This window comes from Nannospalax galili, unplaced genomic scaffold (genome assembly GCF_000622305.1).
Source record: "Nannospalax galili isolate Female #2095 unplaced genomic scaffold, S.galili_v1.0 scaffold2927, whole genome shotgun sequence".
Taxonomy (NCBI): Eukaryota; Metazoa; Chordata; class Mammalia; order Rodentia; family Spalacidae; genus Nannospalax; species Nannospalax galili.
In genome coordinates this window covers 524,449-535,917 of record NW_008355812.1, presented here as the reverse complement: position 1 = coordinate 535,917, position 11,469 = coordinate 524,449, and the positions used below count along the sequence as shown (strand labels likewise).

At 45.8% G+C, this 11,469-nt stretch overlaps 1 long non-coding RNA gene across 1 annotated transcript; it reads right to left on the bottom strand.

The window, feature by feature from the left end:
- Positions 1-3,986: 3,986 nt before the first annotated feature.
- Positions 3,987-9,441, bottom strand: LOC103750640. Its single transcript, XR_607990.2, has 4 exons — positions 8,861-9,441; positions 8,137-8,303; positions 5,248-5,337; positions 3,987-4,022 (listed from the first exon to the last, which is right to left on the bottom strand). It is a non-coding gene; the product is annotated as an uncharacterized LOC103750640 (long non-coding RNA).
- Positions 9,442-11,469: the final 2,028 nt, after the last annotated feature.

Sequence of the window (11,469 nt, the reverse complement as noted above, 5' to 3'; positions counted from 1 at the left end):
GCTACAAGAATCTCAAACACAATAAAACGCAGAATATCACTACCGCGTGTTATGATTCAATTGCTCAAAGTAAGTAAGAAAGAAAAGCTCCTCAAAGTAGCTAGAAGAGAACACAGTACATACAGGGGAACATGGATGAGGGCAGCACAGTTTTGGAGGAAGCATTGCCAACAGCGAGAGAGCAACAGAGCAGCGTCCTCAAAGCACAGCCCAGAATCTCACCGAGAGACGCAGAGCAGACACTGAGCAACATGGGCTCCAGCAGAACCACAGCATGGGATTGGTTACAGGATGAGCTTCCAGCAGGTGGCATACCAGGAGGAGACAGGCAGGCAAGCTGAGTCGCGAAGGGGTGTCAGCCCTGCCCACCATACAGGGGCACACGCAGGACTTTCCACTGATAGCCTCTTTAAAATGCGACTGGTCCTCAGAATAGTAACCACGCGGGCTGGAGAGATGGCTCAGTGGTTAAGAACACTGGTTGTTCTTGCAGAAGACCCAGGTTTGAATTCCAGCACCCACATGGCAGCTAACAACTGTCCGTAACTCCAGTCCTAGGGGATCTGACAGCTTCTTCTGACCTCTGTGGGCATTGCACGACAAGGGTTTTTACCTACATGCAGGCAATACACGCATACACATAAAATAAAAAATAAAATTTTTAAAAAATTATAAAAAATAACCATGCAGTATAAGTTTGTAACATGTATAATAGTTCCATCCGTGGTAACAACAGCAAATTAGCTAAGGTGAAAAGCAGAGTCACAGGAACAGATGATGTGTGATCCGATTCGAAGTTATAGACCGTGGTGGGTTAAAGAGGCAAACTATAAAGCTTAAAGCAATATTAAAATAATAAGTTATAACTTTTTTATGTTCTATATACAAATCTTTTTTTCCAGGGTTGGGGATTTAGCTCAGTGGTGCCTAGCAAGCCCAAGGCCCTGATGTATAAGTGTTTTTGTATATTGCCTGCTTGTAGGTAAGTGCACCCATGTCATGCAATGCCCATGGAGCACAGAAGAGGCTATCCGATCCCCTGGAACTGGAGTTACAGACAGTTGTTAGCTGTCATGTGGGTGCTGAGAATCAAACCCGGGTCCTCTGCAAGATCAGTCAGTGCTCTTAACCACTGAGCCAACTCTCCAGCCCCAAGTTATAACTTTTTAAGCCACAAAGTAGATAAAACCAAGTCTTTAAAATATGTTCAACTAACACCAAAGAAGAGAGAAAAGAGGAAAGGAAGGAGTAAAAGAAGTAATAAACAGAGGTAAATAGCAAGATGGTATGTGTAAGTCTAACCACAGCATAACCACAGTAAATGGCAATGGTCTAAGTACTCCACTCAAGAGGCAGAGATGGTCAGATCAGATAAAAAGACGAGACCCAAATGTACACTGCTTACAGGAAACCTGTTTTAAAGATTTAAAAACCTATGGAGCTGGAGAGATGGCTCAGCAGTTAAGAACAGACTGTTCTTGCAGAAGACCCAGGTTCGAATCCCAGCACCCACATGGCAGCTAACAACTGTTTGTAACTCCAGTTCCAGCGGATCTGACAGCCTCTTCTGTCCTCAGCGGGCATTGCACCACATGGGTGCACTTACCTACATTCAGGCAATACACTCATACACATAAAATAAAAATAATAAATAAAATATTTAAAAAAGATTTTAAAATCTTTTTATTTTACTTTTTAAAATTTATGTGAGGTGTGTGTTCATGTGTGTCAATGCTAATGTGTGTATGGTGCCCAAGAAAGCCAGAGGTCGGTGCCAGGTCCTTGGAGCTAGAGGAGTTGCAGGTGGTTGTGAGCAGCCTTGCATAGGTGCTGGGAACTGAACTTGGGTTTGCTACAGGAGCAGCAAATGCTCTTAACCACTGAGCTATCTTTCCAGCCCCAACACCTGTTTTAAATATAAAGGTAGAAATAGGTTGCAATAAGACAATGGAAAAAAGCATATTATTCTAACACCCATCAGTGGCATTACTCTCAGAGCAGATTCCACAGCACAAAATATTACCAGGATTAGTGACAGTGATTGTGTAACAATAAAGACAATTAGTAAAAAAAGGATGCTAATTACCTTAATTGATGAATTAATAACAAGTCTTCCCAAAACACAAGAAGTAAAAACAGAAATGAAAGACAGGTGAGAGCACCATTGTAGCTGGACATTTCAACAGCACTGCATTCATAATTTACAAAACAAAGTGACCAAAGATGTGTTAGAAAACTGAGCCAGGTATAGTCCTACACAGCAGCTGGACCTCTTTACACTTATGCCCTGCCTAGACGGCAGAATAGATGTTCTTCAAGAATAAGATGCCACAGTGACTTTCCCAATCAGAACAAAACCAACCAAAGTCAATGGGAAGAGATTCCCTCAGAAAGATGTGCCAAAAAATTAAATTAGAAGGAGTGAAATCCACAGGGGTTGTGACAGCATGCACAAGACCTGTGCAAGCTCAAGCCAGACAAAATTCCCGCATAGAGGGTTGGGGGGGGGTAGCAAGAAGCCCAGCTCTAGTGGAGGAACTATTCACAATTGATAGCTGCTGAGAGGGAGAGTTAGGTTTCTTTAGGGGTGTGTTGTAGGTTGACCAGGCTCTAGGAGACGGACCCATACCCAAGAGCTCTGGGGAAACACAAATTGGACTTGATAGGGGGTTGCAGAGATGGCTCAGGGGTTACGAGCACTGGCTGCTCTTGCAGAGGACCCAGTTTTGATTCTCAGTACCTACATGGTCCGTAACAACTGTTCGTAACTCCAGTTCCGAGGAATCCAATGCCCCCTTCTATCCTCTGTGGGCATTGCACAATACGTGTGCACTTACATTCATGCAGGCAATATACTCATAACACAGAAAATAAAAATAAATAAATAAAATCTAAAAATTTGGACTAATCTTAAAAATATATCTATATGAATGAAGTCGGGGGACAGGGAGTGGGGGTGGGTATGTGAGGCTAGGGGAGAGAGTTTGCATATGATCAAAACGTAGTGTTTGAAATTCTCAAAGAACCAGTACAAATATTATTTTTTAAAATGAAATAAGTAGTAGAAAGAGTTCTGGAAAACTTCCAAATATTTGGAACCATGAGACATACTTCTTTTGAATTAATTAATTAGTTAATTACTCGTGTGTGCACATGCATGCCACGGCTCGTGAAAGTCAGAAAACAACTTGTGGGAATCAGTTCTCTCCCTCAACAACATGGGACCAGCGGATAGTAGTCAGGTAGTCAGGCGTGGCAGCAAGCATCCTCACCCACTGAGCCATTTTACTGGCCCTATGTAATGAACTTCTTTACAATTCACATATTCGAGAAGATATTAAAAAGATCAGAACGTTTGCTTTTTCCTGAATGAAAATGAAAATACAGTGTATGGAAAGTTGTGAGCGATGAACACGTCACCTTCAGGTCACTTCACAGCACCAAGGGAGAAAAATTGCCGAGGCAGTGAAGGAAGGGTCCACCTGAAGAGGGAGGAGAAGTTGAATCCAAAGTAACAGAGGAAAGCAAATGTAAGAGAACCAGAAACCAAAGCAGAGGGAGCCACTGGAGCCAGAAGCCAGTTATTAATAAAAGGTTCCTTAAGATCTTTATTAAAATTAATAAACCTCCTGTTAGATTGACCATGACAAGAGAGCAGGACAAAGCGACCAACACTGACAAGGTCAAGTGACATTCTCACAGATGCTGCAGTTATCAGAATAATCAACACTATAACAACGTTCTGATAAAATCAAAGCCAAAAACTGGTGTTTTGGTGACAAAAACTCCTTAGAGAATTCCTCAAAAGGCACAGATAATCAAAGCTCACTGAGAAGAAATAGATACCCTAGGTAGTCCTAACAATATAAAATGTTGAACTTGAGGCTAGACATGGCTGAGTGGTTAAGAGTTCATGGTGCTCTTGCAGAAGACCAGAGTTCAGTTCGCAGCACCCATGTCAGACAGCTCACAACCATCTGTAACTCCTGCTCCTGATGTCCTCTTCTGGCCCCTCCAGGAAACTGCACACACACAAAAACACACATAAAAATAAATCTTAGAGCTGAGTGTGGTGGTTCGTGCCATTAACCCTGGCACTTGGGAGGCAGAGGCAGGTGGATCTCTGTGAGTTCAAGGCCAGCCTGGTCTACAGAGCAAGTTCCAGGCCAGCTGGGCCTACAGGGAGACCTTATCCCAAAAAGACCAAAAAAAAAAAAAAAAGTTGTCCTATGGAAACTAATTAAAACTATGTGTAAGCTAATTAAAACTATAAACATGAAGGGGCTGGAGAGATGGCTCAGTGGTGAAGATCATTGACTGCTCTTGCAGAGGACCTGGATTCTATTCCCAGCACCCACATGGTGGCTAACAGCCATCTGTAACTCCAGTTCCTGGGTATCTGATGCCCTCTTCTGACCTCTGCAGGCACTACACACACCGGTGCACTTACATGCATGTAGGCAATACATTCATAACACAAAAATAATAAAAAAATGAGGAGTTCGAAAAAAAATAAGGTGGGAAGTGATAGAGGAACATCCTTAACATTGACTTCTGGATGTGCACAGGCAAGCTTACCTGCACACACAAACCCCACACACATACACATACACACTCCCATACCACCCACACATACACACACACCACACAGACATACCTCCACACACACACATACCACACATACACACACACATGCACATACATACAATACACACATAAATCACGCACATACACACACAAACACCTTATATATACACATACTTTACACACACACATATATATACATCACACGTACATACCACATACACGCATATAACACACATACATATCAAGCACACACATATATCATGAACAAACATACATACACACCACACACACACACACACACACACATATCTCAGGCAACCTCACCTGAAACCTATAAGAGAGCTTTGGCTCATTTTGTGCACCATATACAAAAATTAAATCTAAATGAATCATAGATCTTAACTGCAAATCGAAAAATCTATGCAACTTCCAGAAGAGAAGTTGAAGGACCTGTTTCTTAAAGGAGCACAGAGTATTTTAGGATTGTGATCTTACGGCTGCATCTTCACAAGCCTGTCACAGCCTGTGAAAGAGGCTGTAAGAAATGCATAAATGGACAGGCCAGCTGCGTTCCTCCAATCCTCTGTGGTTCAAAATAGGCAGTTGGTCCCCAGCCCACAGTTACCCAACTTCTGTTGCAGAAGAAAGCTGTATACAAACCTTTGTGACCTGAATTAGCCAAGGATTTCTTAGATTTGACACTTCAAACAGGATCCATGAAGGAAAAAAAATCCTGGTAACTTGGGCTTCCTAAAATGAAAACAGTATTTAAAACTTTAGGAACAATATTAAGTAAATGAAAGACAAGCCCTAGATTGGGAAAAAATCTTTGCAAAGCATACATCTGATAAGCGGGTTGTATTAAGCTACAGAAACAACTTCAAAAACTCAATAATAATAAAACATAATCCAGTTAATAAGGCAGCAAATTGTCTGATCTGACACTTGAGCAAATAGAAGGAAGTGGGGAAGTAAAAGTCAGACCCACACTTATCTCATCAGAGAATTTCCCCCTTTGATCCCTAGACCTAGAATATCACACACACACACACACACACACACACACACACACACACACACAGTTACAGACAGTTCTCAATTTCTCTCATTGTTTGAGACAGACCGAGGCTTTGAGAAGTAAGATGTGCATACACACTATCTGGGTGGAGGCCCAGGAAGGGTCCTAAGGGATTAAGGCCATATGACTGGATCACAAGACAAGCACACGGTTCACTGATGTTGTATACATTAAAAAGAGTAATGTTTTATTGCAAGGTTAGGTAAAAGTCATTAGTCTAGAGTACGCCCATATTGTAAAAGCCACTGCCACACCTAGACAGTCAAAGGTGCCCCTCTGTCACCTCCACTGCTCAGTACTGCCTTGTCTTGAAACTAACTGAACCAGATGGCTAACTGAACTAGAAGGCTAACTTTTGAGCAAGGAAAAGTCAAAATAATCCCCGACTGAAATGAAAAAAAGCCCTGAATAAATGAAGAGATAGAGTCTTTGGTTTCGGATGATTGTATAGAAAACCCAGGAGAAATGGAGTGGTGATGTGCGGTTGTGGTGCTAGCACTTGGGAGGGGGAGGCAGGAGGATCTGGAGTTCAAGGCCAGCTTGGGCTACATAGGGAGTTTGAGGCCAGCCTGGACTACAAGAGACTCTGCCTAAAACAAAACAAAAAGAAACAAAAAAAGAAAGGAAGTGGAAAAAGAAACCATAGAGAATCTGTTTTCAAATCATTACAAATACATGACAAGTCAATACAACTGTTAGACACAGTACAGCCTGGTGAAATCAGTAGCATTTCCAGTGGGCAGATGTGCCAACTAGGAAGAGGGGGGGGGGGCAAACCCCCTTACGGTGGCAGCAAGCCATGGAGACTTCGAACAAACTCCAACACCATGTCTGAGCCTTCTGTGGGTGCTGGAGGAAAGCTGGTCAGCAGGCCAGAGCAGGGCCTCCCAAGCCAGGCTGCCTAGCTTCAGGTCATAGCCCTACTGCTCCTCGGCTTGTATAGATTACTTGACCACTTTGTGTCCCAGTTTCCTCATCTGTAAAGGAAGGTTCTAATATCATCTACCTCACAAGAGAGTTGGGAAGATTAGTCAGAATACGGAGTGTTTGAAACTGTAGGTGGCACATGATAAACTCAGCTAAATGCTTGCTATTGTTATGAAGAAAATGATGATAAAATAAAAAATATTTATTTTTATTTTATGTGTATGTATGAGTATATTGTTTGATGTGTGTAAGTGCACCTGTATCGTGCAATGCTCATGGAGGTCAGAAGGGGGCGTTAGATCTCCTGGAACTGGAGTTATGGATGGTTGTTAACTGCCATGTGGGTGCTAGGAACTGAACCCAGATCTTCTGCAAGAGCAGCCAGTGCTCCTAACTGCTGAGCCGTCTCTCCAGCCCAGAAAATGATAAATTTAATGGAAGGATGTGAAGATTTGGATAACTCTATGCACAGACCATTGTGTTATTAGATACTTTTCTCATTGCTGTGAGCAAATACCTAACAAGAAGCAAGTTGAAGAAGGCAGGGCTCATAGTCCAAGGGTTCAGTCCATCATTATGGAGAAGGCACAGTGACAGGAGTGTAAGGTGGCTGTCACATGGCATCTGCAGTCAGGAAGCAGAGAGCAGACAGGAAGGGGGCTGGGCTGTCAAACCTCAAGCCCACCCCCAGTGACCCACTTCCTCCAGTGAGGCTCCACCTTCTAAAGGCTCGACGACCTTCCAAAGCAGGGTCATCAGCTGGGCACCTGAGGAGCTGTTCACAGTCGAACCACAGCACCCTCATCTTTACATGTGAGGTGGTCATTTCCCCTTGGTTAGTTATAAATTCATAGTGATTCTGGTGATAATCTCAGCCACATTTTTATTTTTATTATTATCTTAAGATTTATTTTTAACTATGTGAATGTCTGTGTGTATGTGCATGTGAGTGCAGGTGCCAGCAGAGGCCAGAGGTGTAAATCTCATGGAACTGGAGTTACAGGAGGTTATGAACTGCCTAATGTGGGTGCTGGGAACTGAACTTTTCTTCAGGAAGAGTGGTATGTGCTCTTAATTGCTAAGCCATCTGTCCAGCCCTTCAACAGTACTTTTTTTAAAAAAAATTATTTTTATTTTATGTGCATGAGTGTATTGCCTACATGTATGTGAGTTCACCTGTGTCATGCAATGCCTCAGAGGTCAGAAGAGGGCTTCGGATTCTCCTGGAACTAGAGTTAAGGACCATTTGTAGCCACCGTGTGGGTGCTGGGAATCAAACCCGGGTCCTCTGCAAGAGTAGTCAGTGCTCTTAACTGCTGAGTCCTCTCTCCAGCCCCTCAACAGTCCTTTTATCGGGATCTGAAAGGTTAGAAATCTGTGTAGAGCAAAAGCCCAGGAATAGCCCAGACAGTTCTGAAGAGAAGCCAGGATGGACTTTCTGGTCTACCAGACATTAACTACTAGGAAGCTTTACTACCTAAGCAGGGTGGGATGAGTCAGAAAAAGGTGAATGAGAAAGAGTCCAGAAATAGAGCCACACGTACACTGGTGTAGACAAGTGACATCATAGATGATCGGAGAAGGGAATGTGCTGTTCAGTGGGTGTTGTAGACATCAGGGTCTCCATGGTGGGCGAGTCTACAGTGAGATCCCTCCTCACCTGCAGAATGGTGAGCTCCAGATGCTCCAAGCCTCCAACGCACATCTTCACCTGAAAATATGCAAAGTACTGTGGACCTTCACAACTCACAGGGTGAGGAGGTCGGGGAGGTGCTGACCCAACAGGACACAGGGTGAGGCGATTAAGTGACAGCACCACTAACTTTCACTACATGACAATGAGCGACTTCTCATTGTCCTGCAAACACTGAAAAGTGACAAATTGAAAGGATGTTTGCAGCCCAGAAAAAGACTGGAAGTGGCTGGCACCATTGCAGAATGAACTCCAGGAAACAGGTTAGAGGAAAGCCGGAAAACCGGTGGAGGCAGGCAGAAGGAAAGAGTGATTAATTCACGGAAGGGGATGTTCAAATGAAGGATGGAAAGATTCCAGCTGGATGCAATCAGGAAACAGGAATTAAACAGTCCCACCTCAGCTCCTCAACCTCACTGGAGCTCTGCCCTGGGGCAGGAGTGCAAATGCCCTGGGGCAGGAGTGCAAATTGTTTCTGACTCTGTAACAAGCTGGAGTCGAATATATTCACAGGACCTGCTAAGTAAGACATCAGCATCACTCCCTCCCCCCTCCACACTCCCAGAAACCTTTACCTTTGGGTCGGGGACTCATGGCAGCTAGCACTGCAGTGCTGTTTGAAGTCATGAGCATTTAGAGACAAATTAAACTTGCCTCGAAGTCAGTGGTAGCGGGCCTGGAGGCATGGTCACCATGGTGGTCTTGGCAAATAACCACCAGCCTCTAGAAGGAAGAGCTTGTCTGTAGCTTTAACCAATTTCTGGGATATAAATTCGCCACTGTGGCTGATCCTTGCCACCCCCATGATGTCACTGACACTGAGCTGGGAAAGAAACACAGGACCAGCTCCGGGGAGAAGGTTCTTAGTGCAAGCACAGTACACCATCGATGACTGTTCCCACACTCAAGGTCAATGAAGATGTGTGATGTTCGAAGAAACACCGCTTAGGAGAGCGAAAAAAAGCAATTTGCAATATAGGACAGTTAATATAATGTTTAGATAAAACTTTAAATTACACAAAATGATTATAATGTGTGTACATGCATTAAAGAATAGAACGTGGGCAGCAGAGGGGCTGTGACCAGGAGGCAAGCGAGCGAGTCTCTCTTTTCCCTGGTTCCTTTGTCCCTCCTTCCTGCCCCCTTCCTCCCACCTTCCCATCCCTTCCCTCCCTCCCTCTCTCCCTCTCTCCCTCCCTCCTTCCTGTGTACATGTGCATGAGTGACAGTGTGATATATATGTGTTGTGAGTGCACAGGTGTGTGTGTGTGTGTGTGTGTGTGTGTGTGTGTGTGCAGGTGCATGTGCCCAGAGGAGGATATCGGTGTCCTCCTCTATCACCCTTTGCCTTATTGTCTTGAGACAGGCTCGCTCTCCAAACCTGGAACCAGGCTGGCAGCTAAAAAGCCCGTGGTCCTCCTGTCTCTGCTCCCTGTAACACTAGGTCTGAAAAGAGCAATAACGATTATGTCAGAATGCTAAGACCAATTCATTCTGAACCAATATTCAAAATCTGGGAGAGTATAATAATGTACATCCCAGTTTATTTGCAACATAATCATTAATACAAATAAAACAGAAAAGTGAAGTAAAAAGTCTACCAAGGGTGGGGTGCTGGAGAGATGGTTCAGGGCCAAGCGTGCTGGCTGCTCTCACAGAGGACCAGAGTTCAGCTGCCAGCATCCACACCAGGCAGCTCACAACTGCCTGTAACTCTAGCTCCAGATCTGACATCTTCTTCTGGCCTCTACAGGTGCTACCACACTCACTGGCTCAAACCCATACTCAGTCACACATGTATACACACAATTTAAAAAATGGGCTTGCCTGGCCCAGTGACACTGTAGGGGTGGGCTCTCCGCCCCAGCTCTCTCACCTCTGCCTGAGCCAGACAGTATTCAGGTTTGGGGTTATCCCATCAGCCTGGCTCCTGGATGAAGATGGCAAGGGTCAGACCCGCAGCTGGCTCATTTTTGTTTTGTTTTGTTTTTTAAAACACTGAAGACCAAACCCAGGGCCTTGCACACATTAGGGAAGCTTACACACACTCAAGCACACACATGCACATTCATATGTACACACACACCTACACGATCACGCAACTTGCACACATACATACACTCACACACTCAGATACACACACACACTCACACCTACATGATTATACAACTACATACATACACACATGCACACACAGATACACAGACAGATATACTGTCTCTCTCACACACACCCATACACACACACACACACACACACACACACACACACACACACACAATGTACATACATAGCTACCACTGACTGGGTCACTTAAATATCACACACTTTCTTGTTTGGAGGCTCCTTGCAGAACTGGTGTGTGCCAAGGTTATTTCCGGGTCTCTGGAGGTCCCTAGAGGGGACTCAGGCCTCACCGGGGTAGGGTTAGGAGCCAAGCTTTCTCAGGACCTGGTATATGCCAGGCCCTTGATAGATGCTGTGGTGTGCAAATAGAGGCTAAGGAAGGAGGGAGGGAGGGAGGAAGGAAGGCAGGGAGGGGAGGCAGAGGGAAGGTGGGAGGACGGGGAGGGGGGAAGAAGGGAGGGAGGGAAAGAAGCAGTGCTGAAGGAAAGGGGGAAGTAGGAAGGGGAGGAGAGGAAGAGGGGAAGGAAAAGGCCTAAGCCCTGGTGGCAGGGGAGGCTCTGGGAAGGGAAGGGTCGCTCCCAGCCTGTGCTCCCGCCCAGGTGTCTGTAACCAAACCTCACCTGTGACTAGAAAGGTGGACACAGAGATGGAGAGCCTCCCAGCCCGACCCTCCAGCTTTGCCTCGTGGGGTGCTGACCCTCCACCCCGAGACGCGCTCCCCAGGGTCCCCGCACTGGTCAGATTCACCCTTTCACCCAATAAAGGGGCGTGCCATCCCGCGCTCAGGCCCCCGAGCCCGCCTTGTCCCGGGTTGGACACCTGGCCACCGTGCGGGCCTCCTCTCGAGCTTGGCTGACCCCTCCTGGGCGACTGGCTTCCTCCCGAGCTCGCCTGATCCCTCCCGGGTGGCGTCCCGCGGGTCCGGAGGTGGCCGCTGAGGCTTCGGCTCCACCTGCGCGGCGCTGGCGCGGCCGGGGGCGGAGAGGCGCGCGGCGGAGGGAGGGGCCTGCGACTCGGTCGCCCAGCCACCGCGCAACCCGCCTCGGCCGGGCTGGCT